The following is a 16,971-nucleotide window of genomic DNA, read 5'->3' on the forward strand; positions in this document are numbered from 1 at the left end:
CTCCATCCTTTTGCTTTTAACCCATCTGTGCTTTTGTATTTGAAGTGAGGTTCTAGTAGACAGCATATAGTTGGGCCTTGTTTTATTCTGCACCTGATAGTCTTTGTCTGTTATTCAGTATATTTAGATCAATTAATGTTAAGCGATTATTGAGAGAGTTAATTGAGACCTGCCATGTCTGTAACTACTTTTTGTTGCACTTGTTCTTTGTCTCTCTCTTTTTTTAAAACTCCCCCTCTTTTTATGCATTCTCTGGGTTGAACTGAGCATTTCATTTTTCCATTTTACTCTTCTTGGTATATCAATTATACTTCTTTTAAAAATTACTTTAGTGGTTGCCCTAGAGTTTGCAATACACATTCATGACAAATCTAAATCTGCTTTCAAATGGCATTATACTGCTTCCCAGCCAGTGCAGGTACCTTATGGTGGAGTATCCGTAAGTCTCCCCGCCATCCCTGGGCACACCGCTGTCATTCCTCTCACCTATGCATACGCTCCATCACTGAACGTATTGTTACTGTTCTTACTTTGAACACTTACTTATTATATTAAGAATAATAAAATGTTTTATTTTACCTTCATTTTTTATTTTTCTAACATTCTTCCTTTTATGTAGATCTGAATTTCTCACCCATATCATTCTCCCTCCCCCTGGAGAACTTCTTCTAACATTTTTCACAGGGCACGTCTAGTGACAGATCCTCAGTTTCTTAGAACATTTTTATTTCTCCTTCAGTTTTGAAGGATAGTGTCAATGGGAATAAAATTCTAGATTGGTGTGGTTTTTTTCTTTCAAAAGAATATATTTTACTTTGTTCTCTTCTTGCTTGCATGGTTTCTTGCAAAAAGTCAGATTTCATTCTTTTGGTGGAGGGAGGTTAAAAGTAGTTTTATCGAGGTATAACTGACATATGGCAAATAGTACATATTTTATGTGTATGATTTGATAAGAAATGACCATATGTACACACTCACAAAACCTTCACAAAATCAAGGTAGTGAATATATTTGTCCTTTGAAAAGTTACCTTGTGCCCCTTTGTAGTCCCTCACTTTCAGCCCCTCTTTTCCCATCACCACCAAGAAACCGCTGGCCTGCTTCCTGTCACTATAGACTGGTTTGCGTGTTCTAGAACTTCACGGGAATGGACTCATGCAGTGTGTATTTTCCCCCTCTGGCTTCTCTCACTCAGCGCTGTTGCTTTGGGATTCAGCGCACCACGGTCAGGGCACCATTCACTCTTTTTATTGCAGAGTGGAGTTCCACTGTATGACTGTACAGCTTGTATATTCATTCACATGTCAGTGGACATCGGGCTGATTCCAGCATTGGGCTACCACAAATAAAGTTGCTATGAACATTTGTGTACATCCCTTTTTATGGACATACGCTGTCTTTTCTCTTAGGTAAATCCATGGAAGTTGAATGACTGGATCAAATAGTAGGTACACGCTTAACTTTCTAAGAAACTGCCGAACTAGTTGACTATTTTACGTTCTCACCAAAAGACTTCAGTGACTTAATTTTAATTTTTATTGTGCTAAAAAATTATAAATACTGTCAGGCCCCTGTGTCTGTAAGTTCCACCTCCTCAGATTCAAGAAACCAGGGATCAAAAATATTCAAGGGAAAAACATTTCCGGAAAGTTCCAAAAAGCAAAACTTGAATTTGTCGCATGACAGCAACTATTTATATAGTTTTAAATTGTATTAGGTCTCGTAAGTAATCTACAGATTGTTCAAAGTCTGCAGGAGGATGTGCATGTATTACACGCAGACACTATGCCATTTAATATAAGGGACTTGGACATCTGCAGATTTCAGTGTCCATGATCGGTCCTGGGACCAATCCCCAAAAGATACCAAGGGATGACTGTGTGCCATTTTAAGCATGTTAAGTGTACAATTCAGTGGGGTTAATCACATCCACAGTGTTATGCCATCATTACCAGTATCCGTTTTGAACATTTTTCATCACCCTCAAACAGAAACTCTGTAACCATTAAGGAGTAACTTTGCATTCCTCCTTCTCTTCAGCCCTGACAGCCTCTAATCTGCCTTCTGTTTTTATGAATTTGCCTGTTCTAGATATTCAGATAAATAGAATCATACAGTATTTGTTCTTTTGTGAGTGACTCATTTCACTTAGCATTTTGTTCACAAGGTTAACCCATGTTGTATCGTGTATCGGAACGTCAGTCCTTTTTATGACTGAATAAAATTCCACGTATGTATAGCTCATGTTTCATTCATGCACTCCTGTACCGATGGGCACTTTGGTTGTTTCGAGTATTGTAAATAAAGCTGTGGTGAGTGGTGGTACATAAGGATCTGTTTGAATTGCTGTTTTCAGTTCTTCCGAGTGTATACCCAGGAGTGGAACTGCTGAGGCACGTGGTAATTCAGTGTTCGGCTTTTTGAGGAAATGCCAAGCTGTTTTCTGCAGCGGCTGCACCATTTCACATTCCCAAAAGCAATGCTCAGGTATTCCAGTTTCTTTACATCCTTGTCAACTCTTGCTATTTTTCACTTCTTTAATTATAGCCATCCAAGCAGGTGCAAAGTAGTGTCTCGCTGTGGTTTTGAGTTGCCTTTTGCTAATGACTAAGAATATTGAGCACTTTTTTGTGTGCTCGCTGACAATTCGTGTATCTTCTTTGGAGACATGTCTATGGAAATCCTTTGCCTTTAAAAAAATTGGATTCTCTTTTAGCTGTTGAGTGGCAGGAGTGACTTATAAATCTGGATATTAAACCCTTATTAGATATATGGTCTGCAAGTATCTTCTACTCTGTAGGCTGTCTTTTCTCTTTCTTGGTAATGTTCTCTGATGCAGGTTTTAATTTTGATGAAGTCTAAGCAACCTTTTCTTTGTCGTTGCTCATGGTTTTGGTGTCATATCTAAGAATTCATTGCTAAGCTCAAGGTCAGAATGATTATTCTTATATGTTCTTATAAGATGTTGGCTGATAAGGTGTTAGCTCGTATATTTAGGTTTTGATCCTTTTTGAGTTAATTTTTTAAGGTGTGAGGTAGGGCTCCAACTTCATTCTTTGCACGTGGAGCTCCGGTTGTCCCAGCACCATCTGTTGCAAAGAAATAGCTGGAAGTCTGTCCATTTTAGGTCAACATTTTGGTGGCCCTTGTGGGGACCAGAGAAGGCCCCCAGTGGCTCTGGGGCTGGGGAGTAAGCAGTACAGTGCCCACAGCCAAGCCCATTGCCACTCGCTGCTCTTCTTGCTGACCATCGAGTTTGAAGTTGTCTTTCTCCTGGATTCAAGCTTCTGCCCTCTATGTATTTTGATATTCTCCAAGCTGTATTCCGGACCTATTGTAAGGTTTTTTCTTTCTGGCTAAGGCCTTTTTCTGTGTGTACTTGTACTTGCTGGCAGTTTGGTCTGGTTTTGAAATCAGACTATTTCACTGGAACTGGCCTTAGCATCGGCCCATCCCTTTGGAATAGGGGCTGTTCTACAGGAGCTGGGCTGAGCCTTCTACCTGGCTCTTCTGGCTCCTCCAGAACCAAGACTGTTCCCTGAGACCTGGCTGATATTAAGCCTGTAAGTTCTTTGAGCTGCTTGAGCTGTTTAAACTGTTTGAAAATATTCTCTTACTCTAGAGAAAAACCTCCAAGAAATGGGACCCCAGTTATCTAAACATTTTGAGGCTGCCCCCTTACAAGGACCCTGGCTTATTTTATGTTTAAAAACCATGATCCTTTTTTATGTGCATTTATAACTAAGTGGAATGACCTAACCAAAGGCAATTTAGAATATCAACGGCTATTATGGGGAATTTTTGAAATCCCCAAATTTAATTTCCTTAAAAACAAACTGGACTATAATAGCTCAAAAGTTTTCAAAACTGAACAGAACGCCTATTTTGATTGGTATTTTGGGACTTCTGAACAGTGTTAGGAGCCTAAAATTGCCTCTCTACAAAATAAAAGTTTAAGATTAACTAAGGCAAACAAACAGGAGAAGGTCAAGTGGCTTCTGAGCCTCAGGCCCCTGTTCCTTGGTCTCTGTCTCCTGCTCCGCGTCTGGCGCCATCTTGTCCCCCCGCTGCTCCTCGCGCCCAGGGCCCGCCCCCCCAGTGCCATCTTCCTTATCCCCTTCTGTGTCTGTACCTCCTCTGAAGCCTCAGCTTCCTCAAACTGATTCTCTCGCCAAACTTCCCTTTTCCTCTGAACTTATCAGAACCCATTCCTTTAAAATTAAGCCTCTGAGAATCCAGAGGCTAAACTCTTAATTTCTTTTACTCCCTGGACTGAAGCTGGACTGTGAGCCACAGTCAAAGATTTCCTGAGGTAACCGAAGATACTCTTACATTTACTGAGGAACTTAATACAGCCATTCAAACCTCTCACCCTGGTTTCTCTGGCTTATGTCAGCTATTTCATTAGTGTGTCAGTGAAGCCACATCCAGCACTGGATTTGCCACTAATTGGCAGAATCTTTAAAGGTCTCTAGAACCACACTGGGAAACCAGCCCACTAACTCCTATGATCAGCCTTGAACAGTCACTCAGCAGCTTTGCCAGGCAGTTCCTAGGGCTTTGCTAACACCCGTCGACTGGAACACAATGCAGGCTTGCACACAATCTGAGGAACCTGTTCGTGACTGTTGTAATCGACTTCAGATTATTTTTAAAGAAAATTCTGGCCTTCCTTTCAGATGATCATGCCACTGAAGTAGCTTTTAACTCTATGTTTCTTAGTGGGCAGAACTGGGACCTCTCCCTTCTAGTAACAGGGACCAGGATAGACTGGAAAACTGTATCCACTCCAGATTTAACCTGGCAGACGAGCTCCCCCACACTCTAGTGAGTCACCTCAAAGGAAGACGGCCAAAATTCTTAATCTTCAGCTCCTGAAGAAAACCCAAATCCTCCCAGTCTCTGCTGTTATTGCAAAGAGCCAGGAGATTGGAAAACAGATTGTTACAAATTCACATGCTTTAGGCGACTTCAGCCCGCTAACCAGCCCTTCCCGGGTCCTCTCCATCTTCAGTGATGGGGCTCAGAGGAACCACAGGGCTCTTCCCAACCTCCCTCTTAACTGGCTTGGAGAAACATTTGTCCAGACTGGGGGTAAATCTCTCCCAGTCCTGACACTGGAGCCACAGTCTCAGGGCTCAGCCCCCCTGCTACAAAGCAGCCCCTGCCTCAGATGGTGCAAACAGCAGGGATCTCAAATGAACCTCAAGAGGTTCCTGTCTGTCTCTGGACCTACTGCATCTTGTTTAGCTCCTTTGAGAGACGCGCCCCTTTCCTCCTTAGTTCCTCCACCACCCCCATTAATTAGCCTGAGATTTCTTAGAGAAGCATCTTGCCAGAATTCCTTTCTCCCAAAAGAACTTGGCAGTTTCTAGAACTTGACAGCGGTCATCAAAGCACCCAACCAGGTGAACTAATGACCCTTTGACCTCTTTTACTTTCTCCATCTCTGATGGTACTGGAGCTGATTCTGGAAACACTGATCACTTGTCCCTGTTGAATCAGCTGCCATCTTCCTTATGGGCAGAATCTCAAACTGAGATGGGCAGAACTCACAGCACACCTCCCATCAAGATTCAGACAGGTGCCTCAAAACCTCTTCCCAGAATTAATCAGTGCCCGGTAAGTAAAGAAGGCCTTCATGACATACAGCCCATAACAGGTTACAAGACTGAAGGCCTCATTACCTCTTCCACTGGCCCCTGTAACACTTCCATTCTACTGGTAAGAGAACTAAGGATGGAGGTTCGTCCAGCACCTCTGAGCACTAAACAACTTAGTCACCCCTCAGCACCCGCTTGCCACTCACACCCATTCCCCCCTGGAAGCAGGTTCTTTGCTGTGAGTGGTGCGCGCAGTGCAGTCTTCGGTGTCCAGCTGATGAAACCAGCCATACCTTTCTGCCTCCATTGGGGAGAAAAGCTGTTCACCTGGCAGTATCACCTGAAGGCTTTGCTGAGAGCTCTTCTTATCTCTCACCGGTCCCGCAGGGGGTCTGGATGATGCCAGGATTCCCTGAGGCTCTGCCTTGTTGCATGTGTGGGTGGTCTGCTCCTTCGCTCTCCTCCTCAAGCCTCCTCACAGGAAGACGGCATCCTCTTGCTAAAGCGTTTAGCCTTAACGGGACATAAGGTCACCAAAGGAAAACTGCAGTTTCCCCAAACGCAGGTTCAGTATTTAGAGCACATGGTATCAGAACAAGGGTAACACCTAGATCCAGACAGGCTTTGTGCTGTCCTGGGTTTCCCAAAACCCCAAACTCAGCACTAATGCAAAGTTTCCTTTGGTTTGTTGGTTATTGCCAACACTGGATACCAGATTTCTCTCTCATGGCCAAACTAACTATGTTTTACTAAAAAATAACAACTTTCCCCAATTTTATGGGAAGAATGGGACCACATAGCCTGTGAGGCCTTCCTTCGATGAGCCCACCAGCCCTCTGTCACCCCAGTGATCAGATTCCCCTTTTCCTTTGTGTGTGAAAAAGGAAATGCCCTTGGGGTACTCGGCCCCAAACATGGAGACCACCATTAACAATGGTGATTATAGGCGACGACTGGACCCTGCGGTACAGGGTTACCCCCTTGGCTTAGAGCCATTAGTGCCACTGCCCTTTTCGTGAAGACACCAAGATCACCGTGGGACCCCCTTTCACCACTTTTGTGCCCCACGCAGCAGAAGCCCTCCTGCTCCCTCATAGCGCTCGGCTGCCCCACCTCGGCCGGAGTCCTTTGTCCGCTGCCCCCCCCCCCCGGAGCTCTTCCACCATGGCCCTTCTCCCCGCGGCCGGCCGTCGCCCAAGCCCCTCACAACCACTCAGCATCCAAGGACCGCCTCCCGGTTCCTCATGATGCTCTTCAGGAAGTTGCTCTAGGTAACGCTGACTTCTTGGGGCTCGCCGATTAGTTCTTATTTAAAAGCTGAGAACAGTGAGCACCGCGTGGTGCTCAGCTCTGTTACCTATGGCTGCCGCAGCCCCTCAGGCTGAACGAGACGCTTTTATGCAAGCTCGTGCTTTAGCCAAGGGTAAAACTGAGTATTTATACTGATGGCAGGTATGCTCTCAGAGTGGCGCGTGATTTAGGAATGTTATGGAAGCAACGTGGCTTCCTTACTTTGAGTGGAAATAAAATTTAAAATGGCCTTATGTTCAGGAATTATCTGATGCAGTACTTTTACCTGCCACTTCAGCTATTATTTAAGATTCTGGGAAATTCTAAACTTGACTCCCTGGAAGCTCAGGGGAGTCACATTGCTGATAATTTCTGCAAGGAGTACTGCCCTTAAAGGACCAACAGCAGCCGGATCTCTGTCATGATTCAGAGGTATTTCTCCAAATGGTAATTTAGAAAAACTGTCTAGAGAAGCGCAACGATTGGCCTCAAATAAGGAAAAACAGGATTGGAAATTCAACAACTGTTGGCTTGGTAAAAAGAGAAAGCTCTGGTTTGGACCAAGTGACAACCCAGGCCTACAAGACTCATAAAATTCCCACTCCTTACCATGGCATATGCGTTTAACCATTAGCTGAATGACAAAATGACAGCCTTTGTGAATCAGTATTGGTGGGGAAACACTAACAAGGCTGCACAAAGTACCTACCTCACTAGTCCCACCTGCGTGAAATACAACCCGGGGAGGCCTGTTCCGTGTCCCCTGGTATTTTAAACTGCCTGATGGTCCAGCCAAGGTCTGGCAACAAATTTCATACAATTACCTCCGTCTCATGAACCTGCTTTACTCCAGTTCTGCATGTTTTCCCACTGGACTGAAGACTTCCCTGGCAGACAGGCTGCTACCACTTTTTGTGGTCAAAGCCCCTTTAGAAAAGATTACCCCCACTGGGAGACTCGTCTCGAACTGTATGCGCATCAAGGAGCCCGTTTTACTGGTGCGGTACTTCAACAAGCCTGCGCTGTGTGGCTGGCTTTACAACGCTTTCACTGCACTTAGCCACCCTCAGCTCTCTGGTTTAGTTGAACATACTAACAGTGCTATTAAGATTCAACTGGCAAAATTTGCAGAGGCTCTGCAAATAGCTTGGCCAAAAGCACTGCCATTGGTTCTTCTGAATCTTAGATCCACTCCTTTTTTAACTCAGAAACCCTCACCCTTGGAGACAGTCACAGGACACCCAATGCACTTGGCTCCTGCCCCTTTGATCCACAAGTGATAAAAGAGATATTCCAGTATCGTAAAGGCCCAATTACTGCAACTAAAAATAACCATGTTTTGGTAGATAAACTTTTTAGTGTCTCCCAGGAAATGAAGACCGTATCACACCTGGCAACCCAGAGATCTCCCCTACTGGAGCGGAGACCTCCACAGACTCTGTATTCACCCTCGCTAGAAAGGCCCCGTCAAGCACTGCCGACCAAAGTTGTGCCCCCAAACTCCATGGAACTGACTCTTGGATTCACATTACGCACTTAGAGAGAGTGTCAAACCCTGATTCAACCTGCACATTATCTGGTGACCCGAAAGTAAAGATTTCCCAGAATGGAAGCAGATGACATCAGATGAAACAGCTTTCCCAAAATATCTGGGAACGCCCAACAAGTTTGTCACCAAACCTTTGATGATGACATAATGCTTCAGATGATCTCCAGTGTCTCTGATCTTGGTAACACACGAACTTTAGATTTAAAATGCCTGATGATTCTCTCTCCTATGCCTGCTGTTAATCAAATGTCACCTCAATAGGTTTGCAATCTGTGCACTTTCCCTCTGACGTGAGACTGCACACAGGAAAGGTCCCTCTTGGTATTGAAGGACAAAAGGCCACTGGTACCAAAAAAAAATCCTCAGGCTTGATCAGTGATGCTTTCAGAGAAAGATGTTATCAAAAGGAGAAAATGTAAAAACAAGAAAAAGCAACCCCCAAAAGAAGAGAAACCTAAATAGTCAGGACATAAGGGGGCGTTCTCACAGCCTGCAGCGATAGCAGGGGCCACCAGGAAGCAGACAGACCTCCTTTTCTTTCCTGGCAACTCAACCAATGAAAAGCCATCCACTCTTTTTCCTCCCCCCTACATCCAGCCCAACTTCCTTTCCCCTCTAAAAAGTGTCCTCTTTTCCATTTTTGCTGGGAACTTGCACACAGCATCATGTGATTGTAGACTCCGAAACTGCAATTTTTGCTGGTCCTGAAGAAAACCATTTTTTGCTGAAGAAATAGTTGGCAGTCTATTATTTTAGGTCAACAACGTGTAGTGGCATCTCATTGCCTTTTCAAATTTAGTTACCTGTTAATGACTTACAATATTGAGCATCTTTTCATATGCTTACTTGCCACAAATGGTAAGGTGTCTGTTCTAATCTTCCGCCCATTTTCCAACTGTTGTTCCTTTTCTTGCGTTTTTAGTGTATTTTGGAAAACGGGTTTTATCAGATACCCCTTTTGCAAAAATTTTCCCTTGGTTTGTGGCAGCTCATTCTCTTGATGTACGTATCTTTCTACAGCACGTAATCATGCTCTGCATATAATTAGCTGTTTAACATAACTTTTAGCAAGCCCTTCCCATTTTGCTTGAGGCTTTCCCAAAATCATTGTAAATGGCTGCACAGTATCCCATTTCTCCCTCCATAGCCCCACTGAGGCTTCATTATTCCCCACCGTGCAGGTGAAGGAGATGAGAGAATGGTAACCGCCTGCGGTTCCAGCGCGGGTGACCCGCAGAGCGGACTCCCCCTGGGAAACCAGCCCAGCGCTTCCCGCCCCGCCGGGAAGGTTTCTGTGAGCGGTTTCTAGGACTGGGCGCACTTCTCTCCCAGCGCCCAACTCGCGCTGAAACAGCGAAGCCGCGATCCTCCGGCGGCGAGTCCGGGATTTAAGAACCGGCCAGGAGGCCCCGCCGGCGCGGGGCGGGCGCTCTCCACATCCTCCTCCGGGGCAGGAGCAGGGGCGGAGCGAGTAGTCCACGCCCTCCGCCGGCCGATCTCCCTCAGTCGGCACGCAGACGGGGCGGACACCGGAGCGGCCTGCCGGAGCGCACGGTCCCGGAGCGCGGCGTCCCGGCCGGCCCACCCCGCGAGGAGCCCGAGCGCGCCGACCCGCGCGGGCAGCACGCGGCGGACAGCGGGTCCACGGAGTCGCGCGCGGTGACAGCGGGGCGGCCCGGCCGGCCTCCCAGCTGACGGGCTCCGCCCGCGGCGACCCTCGTCAGGCGGGCGTCCCACCCCAGCCCGCGCCGGCGAGGCCCCGGGCGTCGGAGCACTTCCGGACTGCCCGTGCCGCTTCTCCCCTCAGCCGGCCTCGGGCCTCGGGAAGTTTCCCGCGGAAGCGAAAGTGAATCCTTCGGTGCGTTTGCGCGGGGCAGCGGCCAGGCTCACGGGGCGGCTTCCGGCCAGGGGCGGGGCTTCCTCTGTCGAAAGTCGGGCGGTGGGCGGGTCAGCTAGCGGGCGTGGCCCGCGTAGCTCCCGGAAGTCGGGCTGTGGTCCTGTCGTGCGGTGGGCGTGGCCAGGACGCGGTCCCCGAAGTCAGGTGAGCGGGGCCGGCGTCGCTCCCGGAAGTAGTGCTGTGGGCCCGTCGGGCGGTGGGCGTGGCCAGGCGCGGTCCCCGAAGTCAGGCGGTAGGCGGAGCCCGCGGCGTTCCCGGAAGTCGCGCGCGGGGTGGCTGACTGTCGGCGCAGCGCCCGGCTGGGTTTCTGCGGAGGTTAGGGTCGGTCCGCGCGGGGGGCTCTGTGACGCTGGGCGGGCCGTCACGCTGTGGCCATAGCTTGCGTGTTGGCGGCGGTGCTGGGTCTGTGCGGCGACATCAAGCAGCAGTAGCGCGCTGCTCCCGCCGTCGCGGGGCTCGGTGGCCTTGGCCTGGCCCGACCACGTCCCGAAAGGGCCTTCCCCGGGCGCGGGGGCCGCGGGGGCCGGCAGACGGCAGACGGCAGACGCGGCCCACGCGGTCCTAGACGTGGGCTGGCAGTGGGGACGGAGGAGCGCCGCGGCCGAGGGGAAGGCTGTCACTCTCCCGGGCCTCTTCGGTGGCCGCGGCGTTCGCTTTTTCGAGTGCTTCGTGAGCCCCGACCTTCTTCCCTGAGCATCTGACAGGCCCCCCGAGGGCGGGGGGCTCGGTGGTTCAGTTCTTGGTCCCCTGCGGATCGTTGGCTCCTCCTCGCTCAGAGCTCTTTGTCTTGAGCAGAGCCTGAGGCCGTCATTCTCAGCCTCCTTTGCAGAGGTCCTTTGGTCTTTAGACCACCATTACTTCTTCCCCTGTTTACCTGAAGAAATCAAGACAGGAGTGAGCTCTAGAATGTGGAGCGACCTCGTATTAGATCTGAATTTTGTAACCATCCTATAGAAGCGAGAGTAGGGAGGAAATTGTAGTCAATTACAAACGTGGGAAACCGCAGCTCTTCCGAACACGGGACGTAGACTAAGCTTGTTTAAAATAAAATTGGAGGTATATAATCCTCATAATTATTATTGCTAAAATAGCAGTAACAATTAACTTTAATTTTCTTTTTCCTCTGTCTGCTTTCAGGATTCTGAATATTGATAATTAAAAAAATCCCTAAATATCAACTTCCAAAATCTCAAACTACTATTGGGTGCTTATTAATCCACAACATGTTAATACCACGAGTGTGATTTTAAACACAGAGCTTCCCATGCTTTTGGTTCGATATTATACTCTGGGGAAAATGACTGCGTTGATCTGTAGAATATTGACTTTGAGCCACATATTTTCATAGGTTTTTAAAATTTAGTCCGTACATTCCCCATGTTTCTGACTGTAGCATACTTAGTTAATATAGGTGAGCAGGCTTGTAAGATTAGGTCTTTGCCTCTGATTTTAATAAAGACAGATTTCCCTTTGCTATCTGGAGAAACAGCGTATGTTAGTGACTTGATGGGGGACGTTTGGGTGAAGACCTGGCACTTGAGGTGAATCACTAAACTCCAGATTTTAGTGTCTTTATTTGGAGCAATGAGCCTAGAGTCTACCTGACGGGGTCCATCGTGTGCTAACATACACGGCAGACAATGCTTGTTGAACCCATCCAGTCTTCTCTCTTGTACATCATTTGATTCTTCCTTGCCCAGAGTGCGTGTTTATCTGGGGCAAATCATCAAGCTGTTCTAAACAAAGACCCTTGAGAAATCCCCTTGGATACCTGAGTATAAACAGAGTCCTACTGGCAGGAGAAAAGGGGGACAATGATAGGTAGGCAGCCAACATTTTCTATCAGACTCATTATGTATGGTCATCATTGAAAAATTGAAGAAATACCCCTCTACCGCTTAAATATTTTTAAAGTTTTTAATTTTATTTTATTGAGGTATGACATAAACAGAAAAGTGCACAAATCGTAACTGCACAGCTCTGTTAAGTCTCACAAAGTAAACATTCAGAAGAAATAAAATGTTGCCGTCACTCCTGAAACGTCCTGTGCCTCCTCTTGTTCATGCTCTCCTGCTTCCACCTGTTCGTAACCACTGCCCTGTTAATATTGTACATTAACGTTGCCTGCTCTTTGGTATTATTATTAATAATTTATATTTTCCACCAGTTTTACTGAGGCATAATTGACAAAATTGAATATACATATGAGTATTTTTATATACAGACCTACCTGCCTTAGGAGGTAATTTGTGTAGTTTCTTGGAATTTTCAGTTAATTTCAGTGGAACAGATTTGCTTCCCGAAGTCGGTAAATTAAATACTTAGGCAAAAACATTAAGAAATCCTATTAAAATGGACACAGTCACATTCTTAGTTGAAATTAGCTATCTTAAGAGGCTCTAACAGGCTAATGTGCCTTTATTAATTCCTTTGTAACATGGCTTTATAATGTGGTTTTCTACCTGCCTGCAGTGTTTTTGTGACTCGGGTATCTAAGTCACTCACAAGGCCTTCCTAAGGTATTTCAGTGCTTATAAAATTGAGTATTTCGTGGGCAAATAGGGACGAAACAGTTTAAACAAACTGAATCATTGGAAACCGTGCAGAAGGTGTATAAGGTAGAGACCAGACTAACCCAGCAGCCTGCCAACTGAGGAGAACGGCCTGGGTCGAGGCAGCCTCACGAGGTGCGGCAGGCCCGCTGCGCCCCTCCCCTGAGCGCCGTCCCGCCTGCAGGAGGCGCTGCAGATCCTGGTTCTCGGCAGCTCAGGAGACAGGATCTGGGCCAAAGGAGAGACAGCAGGTGGAACTTATCCAGCTGCGACGTAATACCCAGAGGGACAGAGTTCAGGGTACAGTGGTAATTCCCTCCTGTTCCTTCTCTTGTCTGTGAGCCTTTTTTTAATGTCACTAAACATTCATACATAACATCATTTTTGAAAACTGCTAGATGCATTTCAGAGTGTGAATGGGCCATAACTTACTCTCCTTTATTTTGTGTTTGTTGGCTGTTTTATGTGCTTTTGCTGTTCTGTATAATGTTACCAGGAACATCCTTGTATGTAGTCTGTATTCGGCATCTCTGATTTGATTCCTTAGAATGAAGAACTACTGAGCGAAGGAATTATTCTCTTAAAAAAATAAATTTTATTGTAAAGATAATTCATGTCAATTGTAGAAAACTTGGAAAATGTAGTAAAGGTGTAAAGAAAGTAAAAGTCACCTGGCCATCCAAACACAATCCTTGCTAACATTTTAGTGTCTTTCACTGTCTTTTTTCCTGTACGTGTATATCCATCCAGCCATCCACCTGTTAATGTGTTTTTTATTTTTACAGATCATAATTTTGAATGGCTGTATCATGCTATATCTTATGAATGTGCTACAGTTCATTTGACTGTATTCTTTTAAAAAAAACACTTTTTCTTTTATTGAAGTACAGTCGGTTTGCAGTGTTGTGTCCATTTCTGGTGCATAGCATCATGTCTCAGTCATACATATACATACATTGATTCCTTTTCATGTTGCCTTTCATTATAGGTTCTATTAAGAGATTGGATATAGTTCCCTGTGCTATATGCATTTAACTGTATTCTTTAGTTTGGGACAATTAAATAGCTCTTTTTAATATGCATTTAATGACCAACTGCCATGTGCTAGGCCCTGTAGACAGTGCATGAGACAGTTTCCTGCCGTCTGTGAGCTTAACTGAGATGACTCCCAGTTACAGCTGTCTTAACCGGCTCAAGGCAGAAGCAGTGGTGCTGGGATGAGTCTAATGGGAGATGAAGGATGGCTTCCCTGAGGATGTGAGGCCCTCAGGCCTGAAGGAGGCATGGCCTCTAGCCAGGAGGAGACTGTGCCATGAGAGGGGCTGCAGGGGAGGGGGACGAGTGACTCCATCCCCTGACCCGTCCTCACAGGCTGGTCAGCACAGAGCTGCAGAGCAGCACCGCCCAGCTGCACACTCCACTCTCAGAGCCCAGGGGCTGGGGTCAACGTGGATGAGGGTCTGGGGTGGGCCAGCCCTAGGCAGAACCGCGAAGCAGGTGACAAGTGTGTTCACGTGTTTTTTCTCACATAACCCTTACCAGACTTGTGAGGCAGGCATTGTTGTTTCCGCGTGCAAATGAGGAAGCTGAGGCTTACTGTAAGTTACCCGGGACACGAGGCTAATACGCTTTAGGGCTGGAGTTCACACCTGGGAAAAGCCTGTACTCTTCCCACCATCGTGATGGCCCTGCTGCCTCAGCCCTGCTCACCCCTGCTGACCCCTGTCCCTCAGTCCCCGTGCCCTGCATCTGGGCAGCCTTCCCACCCCGCCTCTGCCCTGCAGACGCACTTCTCTCCGGGGGTACTTCCTCTTGCTTGGAAATGGCTCATGTTACTGGAAAATGGTTCCTACAGTGAGCTCTGTTGGGGTGGCAGGGCCCACCGAAGCCTTTGCACAAGATGCAGGAGGTTGGTTACCTGATTTGACTTAGAGGCCACTGCACGAGATTGCTGTCAGCGTAGGCATTTTCAGAAAGTTCTTCAGGTACTTAATCAAAACAAAAAAACCCCAAACAAAAACAAAAACAAAAAATCCTTCTGCTTCAAACATTTCATTAAGAAGAACTTCAAAGTGCAGAATTTAAGATTTTATACCTACAGCTAACATCATACTCAACATTGAAAAACCAAAAAAATATTTCCTCTAAGATCAGGAACAAGATAAGGATGCCCAGTCTTGCCACGTTTATTCAGCGTAGTAGTGGAAGTCCTAGCCAGAGCCATTAAGCAAGAAAAAGAAAAGGCATCCAAATCGGAAAGGAAGAAACAAAACTGTCCCTGTTTGCAGATGGCATAATATTATATGTAGAAAACTCTAAAGACTCCTTCAAAAAAACTGTTAGAACTAATAAATTCAGCAATGCTGTAGGATACAAAATCAGTATATAAAAATATGTTGTGTTTCTATATACTAATAATAAGCTATCAGAGGTTAAGAAAACTATCCCATTTATAATTACAACAGAAAGACTAAAATCACTGGGAATAAATCCAACCAGGGAGGTGAAAGGCCTGTATACTGAAAACTATCAGATACTAAGGAAAGAACGTGAAGACACAAGTAGATGGAAACATTCCACACTCAGGCATGGAGAGAATTAATACTGTTAAAATATCCATATTACAGATTTAATGCAACTCCTATCAAAATTCCAAAGGCATTTTTCACAGAAGTTGAGTTTACAGTCCTAAAAGTTGTATGGAACTACAAAAGACCCCAAATCACCAATCTTGAGAAAGAACAAAGCTAGAGGTATCACACTTCCCAATCTCAAAGTGTACTACAGAAGCTGTAGTCATGAAAACAGTGTGGCACTGGCATAAACACGATAGAGCAGGATAGAGAGCCCAGAAATAAACCTACACATAATGTGATCAATTAACTTACAGCAGTGGAGCCAAGAATACAGACGGTCCCCAACTTATGATGGCTTGACTTCGGATTTTTCAAGTTTATGATGGTGCAAAAGCAATAAGCATTCAGTAAAAACTGTATTTTGAATTTTGATCTTTTCCCGGATGCGATACATGGTACGAAATTCTCTTACGATGCTGGGCAGCTCCCAGTCAGCTGTGCAGTCATGAGGATAACTGGCCAGCATGCTTACAACCATTTTGTACCCAGCCAGCCACTCTGTTTTTCATTTTCAGTACAGATTTAGTAAATTACATGAGATATTCAAATTTTATTATAAAATGGGCTTTGTATTAGATGATTTTGCCCAACCGTAGGCTAATCTGTGTTTTTAGCAGATTTAAGGTAGCCTAGGGTAAGCTGTGATGCTTAGGTTGGCTGTATTAAGTGTATCAAGTTTATCAAGACAACCCCATCGTAAGTCGAGGAAGATCTTTATACAGTGGGGAAAGGACAGTCTCTTCAATAAATAGTGTTCAGAAAATTGGATAGCTGCATGCAGAAGAATTAAGTTGAAGCGCTATCTTACACCAACACAAAAATTAACTCAAAATGGATTAAAGATTTGAATATAAGACCTGAAACCATAAAACTAGGTGGTAAGCATAGGTGGTAAGGACCTTGGTGATGATTTTTCAAATCTGACATTAAAAGTAAAGCAACAAAAGCGAAAATAAAATGGGACTATCAAGCTAAAAACTTTCTGCACAGCAAAAACCATCAACCTACTGAATGGTAAAAAATTTGCAAATCATACTTGATAAGGGGTTAATATCCAAGGATATATAAAAAACTCATGCAACTCAATTACAATAACCAAACAAAAGAAAACCTCAATCTATTTAAAAAATGGGCAGAACATCTGACAGACATTTTTCTAAGTAAGACAAAGACGGTAAAGAGGCACTGTGCTGGCATGAAGTTACCGCCATGAAGACCTGCTCAGCATCATTAACCATCAGGGAAATGCAAGTCAAAGCCACAGTGAGTGGCCCCCTCGCACCTTAGGAATGAACGGCTGTTCTCCAAACGACAAGAAATAACTTGGCTAGAATGTGGAGAAAAGGGAACGTGTACTGTTGGTGGGAATGTAAATTGGTGCAGCCACTATGGAAAACAGTACGGAGGGTCCTCAAAAAACTAAGAAAAGAACTATATGATTCAG

The 16,971-nt window shown here is 45.7% G+C and overlaps 1 protein-coding gene across 5 annotated transcripts in view; it reads left to right on the plus strand.

The window, feature by feature from the left end:
• The first annotated feature begins 9,928 nt into the window (after positions 1–9,928).
• RIPK1 (receptor interacting serine/threonine kinase 1) overlaps positions 9,929–16,971 on the plus strand; it is a 35,749-nt gene continuing 28,706 nt past the window's right edge. For 3 of the 5 annotated variants that reach the window (XM_032462406.1, XM_032462402.1, XM_032462405.1), the window contains exon 1: positions 9,929–10,300. The gene's annotated coding sequence lies outside the window, so the exon portion shown is untranslated. Of the gene's footprint in view, positions 10,301–10,465; positions 10,484–10,554; positions 10,655–16,971 lie in introns of those variants that run through there. The other 2 variants (XM_032462404.1, XM_032462403.1) reach the window with 2 other exon arrangements.

This window comes from Camelus ferus, chromosome 20 (genome assembly GCF_009834535.1).
Source record: "Camelus ferus isolate YT-003-E chromosome 20, BCGSAC_Cfer_1.0, whole genome shotgun sequence".
NCBI lineage: Eukaryota > Metazoa > Chordata > Mammalia > Artiodactyla > Camelidae > Camelus > Camelus ferus.